At 33.0% G+C, this 6,000-nt stretch overlaps 1 protein-coding gene across 6 annotated transcripts in view; it reads left to right on the plus strand.

Moving 5' to 3' along the window:
* The window catches only part of LOC127843083 (nucleolysin TIAR-like), a 143,016-nt gene extending 137,283 nt beyond the window's left edge, over positions 1–5,733 (plus strand). For all 6 annotated transcript variants that reach the window (XM_052372897.1, XM_052372899.1, XM_052372898.1 and 3 more), the window contains one exon: positions 1,903–5,733. The gene's annotated coding sequence lies outside the window, so the exon portion shown is untranslated. The remainder of the gene's footprint in view (positions 1–1,902) is intronic.
* Positions 5,734–6,000: the final 267 nt, after the last annotated feature.

Raw genomic sequence — 6,000 nt, forward strand, 5'->3', positions numbered from 1 at the left:
TCTGGTTTGCTTTTAACTGTTCTGATAGATGCATTCGAGTAAATTTCTACCTACAAATTTGAATGCCATGGATTAGCAACAATTGTTGATTTTTAAAGATAAGACACGTTTTGGAAAAAAGTCAGCTAGTGGAACTTCAATGGAAAATCCTGGCAGACACATACATTTTTTAAGAACCTGCAAGTGTTACAATACATAGCAGTTTTCAAATTCTGCAAAACAACTCAAGGAATTCAAACAAAAATTCAAATAACTAATATAGAAGAAAAAAGTGAGTAAACTGTTGGGATACAAAAAATCTTGATTGTAATATTGAACCATATTCCCACTTTAAGACACTTTAGCATAAGTAGATTTTCATCTTGGTAACATAACTACTGGCTGATCGGCAGGGGAGCATTTTTGGGTTTGTTTGATAAATGCAAAAGCAATCACACTTTCGTTGCAATTGTTGTTGTTGTTTTTAGTGTTTACGTTACAGAAAAATACCGATAACAGTTTTATAAGCAATTTATTTGAAAAACAAAATATGCTTTTTTCGTTGGTCTCTTTTAAAGTTTAATCCAGTTTAGAAGGAAAGTGTTGTCTTTGATTAGCCTGTTCCAACTGCACAGGCTAATCTGGGACAACACTTAACGCATATGAATTAATCCCCTTGTCCCAGAGAAGAGCTTATATGCATTTATATCATTTTGAATTAAGTAGATGCCCCTAGAGTCTTACCATTTTTTCATAAGTGGACCATCTGAATCTTCATATACTCTTGACTGGCTGCTTTTCAAGCATAAATGTAACCTTTTACATAATATGTATTCAGACTTTTGATTGCCACAATGTGATACAGTACCAAAAAAGGATATTTCGGGAACGGTTTACTGTCATGCATGATGCACACTGTTTTAGTTCACTTGCATTAAGTTCCATTTCCCCAGATACGAATAATCACTATGTCTAGTAATGCGCAATCAAAAGTATGATTTAAAAAGCAGGCGTCTAAAAGACTGATCCTGCATTGTTCTGTTAAACATAACACAGCACAGTTTGTTTGCTTGTGTAGGCGCTGATGCAAAAATCTCTTGTCTGGTACCAAACTGTTGTTAGTGCAGAACATTTCCCCCTCTGGTACAACTGTTTGACAATCAAGGTGCAAAATGCAAATTCTCCCAATTGTTTTTCACAGTCAGTAACTTTCACATAACACCCTTGTGTTTTCGTAATGAAGTTAACAAATGCTCTTTGAGGCATAATTTTCATACAAAATGATAATTGGTAATTCTATTGAAAGGCTGATATTTACTATTGACCTTGGTTTTAACACAATTATTCTGGTACTTAAGCTGTCCAGGCGCTGTTTTGTTCGATGTAATTGTCTGCCAGGCACGGTCGTATTCTATTTGTTTTTGTCAACTGGGGTACTAATGTACCTTTTGACATTACTCGGAATTCAAATTATACGGTTAACTTAAAACTTAAAAAAAAAAAGCACTACCTGTACATATAACACTTATCTAAAATTGTAGTTATTGAAATTGATAAATGAGATCACAATCAAATGGAAATTAAATATCAAATAATGATCAAAGATATTAAACAATTGGTGACATTTATGAGGCATATGTACTCAACATGCACCAGACTTTGACCGCTTTTATTTGTGTTACCATGTTATTAATAAGCACTATGTGTTGGTATGACACTTATCTGAAATTGTAGTTATTGAATTGATGTATGAGACTACAATCAAATTGAGGCTGCAAATCAAATAATGATCAAAGATATTAAACATGTGACATTTATAAGGCATATGTACCAGACTTTGACCGGTTTTATTTTTGTTACCATGGTTACAAGTTGCTAAGTGTGGTAGCCATGGTTACAGGCTGCTTTGATGTCTCATTGCAGGATTCCAAGCACAGTGATGATCATAGCGACCAGCCGCAGCGGAAGAAAATGCGCAAAAGTTACGAATATGAAGGCAGTTACTAACCAGTTACCCTCGCAAGCTTCTACGTGTACATAGCATTATAGCCTCATTCTCCTCTAGCCTGCGTAGCTTAGCAAATCTCTTCTGGCATCGCGCTAGTTCTAAAAGAAATATTAAATAACCTTGATGGTTAAAATTAGTCATTGTCACATATTTATTACCAGTGCTCTTTTCATCGGGGGGGGGGGGGGGATATGGGCTACAGATTTCATCATTCAAATAAAAACTCAACCTAGATACAAATGCTGGTACACGGAGGCTTTCATACTGTACCTGGGATATTTACTACTTCTTTGCTGCCATTTAAGTGAAATTCAAGACCTTTGCTGCCGTTTAAGTGAAATCCAAGACAATGGTGGCTGAGAATTCACAGATTTCAGTTCTTTCGCTATTAATGTGCTCAGTTTAGGTTGAAAACTGCGGTCTTGTCCTAATGTGATCTTCTGAGGGTGTGGACCGAGAGGTCTACATCACTGACACCTTGTGTTGTTCTTATTGTAAAGACTTCTGTATTTGGTGCAATGGGTTGTGGACTTGGGTCATGTAAACTTCAAGCTGTCCCATAAGCTATCTTACAAAATAAAATAATTGAACAATAGCTAATTAATTTCATGGTTTTAACTTGGAATATCATGAAAGTGCAAATTTAAGCACAAAACTGAGAGCTTCATGTTAGGTCCTATTATATAAAAAAAATGAAAATTTTAAGTTGTTACAAATATTGTATTACGTTTTTTTATTTAAAATACAAAAATGTCTTGCTAAATGGTGAGATATACTAACACAGCTTGGAAGTATGTATGTTTATATGATTAGGTACTTCAACTTATTTTGCATCCAAAAAATATGTTTACTGAATTGTCATTCCTGCAATTTGGATTCAACAGTTTCTGATTCGGAGGAATGTCGTTTCCATAGTAGCCATCTCATGTTACCATGGTTATGGTGGTGGGAGGGGCAAAGGATAACCAACATTAACTCATCTGTACATAGGCTGTTCATCAAGTGTGTATGTGTGAAAATATATGTATTAAATTATATTCTGGATGCAATTGATGTGTACTGAAAACTGAATGGTTGGTAAGAAATACCAAGAAAAAACATAGTAACAGCTGATTATGTAATATAGCAATTTGAAAAAATGTGTTGCATTTTTAGTCAGATTTTCATGTGATGTGTTTTCATTGTTGATGTTTCTCTGAATTCATGTAGGGAACACGTGTTAACAGATGTTGAATATTTTACAATGATTTTTATAATGTGCTTGTAATTATGGAATGTGAGTTGTGCTTTTGTCATTTGAGATGATGCATCATTGTAAGTTGATGTTTTGTAATGAGATCATCCAATATTGAATTTGCCTGTTGTTGTAATGTTTTCCATGTGTTGTTAGTCTTAAATAACCATTTCCTCATTTTGGGTAAAACTGCTCTCTGTAAAGTTATAATTCTTCTTGCTTTGTGCATTACAAAAAAACAGTGGTTTTGTACAGTAATCGAACTGGCTTGAAATAATAAACAACTAAAATCGTTTGATGTATTGTTTCATGAGAGTAGCTTTTATTAAAGGATTCTAACATGAACAATGTTCCACCACCCTGCCAGATTACCAACATGTTCACAAGATATCCCTCTAATCACGTACATATGCTAAAAATCGTGGCAACTATATTGTGTTTAAAGTTGTTTCTTGCTCAAAACAAAAGCTATGTCAACATGTTTAGAGGAAAGGTCTAGTGATTAACAATTGTGTTTGCTTTGTTACTTCATATTCTTCGTCTGACAGTTCAGTTGCCATATACAAATTCAAATTAAAATTGCATTTGAAACATTTTATTTAATCATGTATTGTTTCAAGTCTGTAATGTCAAACCTTCATATCTGTAAAGTCCAGCCTTTATGCCTGATAAATTCAGCCGTTTGTAACAAACTATAAGCCACAGCAACATTTATTTGCCTAAGCGGTTCTTGTCATGTATAAAAGTATTTTACATAAATGTCACCAGATATGTTTAATATTATGGTATGCAAATTTAACGTCTCAATTGTGTATGTTTTATATTAGAAATGAAATTACCACCTAGAAAAGAGGTACACTTTTGGCTTAACTATTTATTGATTTTCTTGAAATTATTTAAGTTGTGTGCATAAAAACATATAGTTTTAAGCAATCAATAAATAACAAGTTTCCTTTATTTAAAAAATCTACTAAATTAAAAAAAAAACATGCATAGAAAGAGGGCTACTGGCAATCTCAAATTCGAGAGAGGTTTGTTGTCTAACTTGAAAAATATTTTTCTTGTTCTAAATTGTTTTACATGGATTGTTTAGAACTTGACCGTTATCCATACTGTTGTATTGTTCATGTGACGTAGACTGTGGGTGTGATGGTGTTTTAAACAGTTGTACAGTGTTTTGTATATAGACATTAATAAATATATATGTGTATAATTTCTGGAAATTCAAGTGTGTAGAATATTGTCAATTGTATTGTTCATTGTTGTGTCTGGACTGTGCCAGGGGCTTTACAAGTCTTACTTTTCCAAAACGAGACAATAGTTTTTAGAGTATCTAGCAATTCAGTTTGCAATGAACAACATTTGCATTACATTTAGCTAAGGAAGAAAAACCAGATCCATATCCATAATACTGTGAGAAGCTTTATTATTTATTTGTGTGATGGACAAAAATTCATTAATTCAATAATTACCTGTAAGTCTAATTATGCAATTGATTTTTTAAATGTTAAATAATCATGCATTTAATTTTTGTTAACCCACAAATAAAGAGAAACAGTCCAGACAGACGCCATGTTGTCTGGTTGTATGAATCATTCCAGAGGCTGCCACGTAGCTTTGTGCATTTTACAAACCTGTTACATTTTATGTTAATTTTAAGTTTGCACATGTGACAAGAAAATTAAACATTGTGCTGTTGACTTTATGTGGAATAGTTTTCATGTATTTAAATAAGATTTAAGTGATGAATGTTTTTGAAAATTGCCGTTACCCATAATGGTTTTGTGTTAAAAAAATGATTGTGTACAGCCAATATTGTACTGTTTAAATGTTAAATAACGGTACCAGATTTTAATTGGTCAATATTTCGGAGTACAAATTCTGGTAGCAATTTTATTGAACTATATGAATGGTTTTTCATGCAGGGAACAGGTTTTATTTGCTGTTTGTTGATCAATCGTTTAGGGGAAAAAGTACAATTTAAAATTGTTGTTCATAACTAAACATTAAACCAAGTATTTGTTTTAAAAAGCACTTATGTAAACAAATGTTCCAACGAAAGAACAATGAAAATTGAAACATGTGTTGTACGTGTATCAACAAATGAATAATTCAATTTTAGTTGTCAATGAGATCTTGGGAAATAGAAGTCATGTTTTGCCATAAACTGTATTATTTATCGAGCTTGTCTCAGATATATACAAAGTTGTTGTCAACATTGTTACCATCCATTTTCTGTGTGTGTGTTAGACCTGTTGATATGGAGAAAAAAATACAGAGACCAATTATGTTAGTTGGGTTTTATGACAGGCTCAGAAGAAAATCAGATGTGTGAGATGGTCGGTGTGCAAGTGTCTTCTTAAGTTTGAAATCCTCGTCATGTTGTGTAATGTGTCACGTCTATCTTCTGGTCATTTTGTCATCCAATCTATGGCTCAAATCTTGTACAAATACTGTTTGGAAATCATGGTTATTGTATATGAAGGAATAAATGCAGATAGTGTGATCTTCACTTAGTCTTATGTTTTATTGTTTACCCTCATGAAACCATATGACCATGTGTGTCTGAAACCATTGATGGAGTGCCGCACATATGACAACGCCAAGTGTTCTCAATAACGTTCACATGCATTATAATTATGTCCTTCTAGCAAACAAAAAAAAAACATGGTCTTTTTTTGTTTGCTAGAAGGACATAAATACAATCTAACAGGAGATCAAGGTTAAATACCTGACAATTCTATATTTATCAGTGTGACTTGCACATAATGATGACTAG

This window comes from Dreissena polymorpha, chromosome 8 (assembly GCF_020536995.1).
Source record: "Dreissena polymorpha isolate Duluth1 chromosome 8, UMN_Dpol_1.0, whole genome shotgun sequence".
NCBI classification, from domain to species: Eukaryota; Metazoa; Mollusca; class Bivalvia; order Myida; family Dreissenidae; genus Dreissena; species Dreissena polymorpha.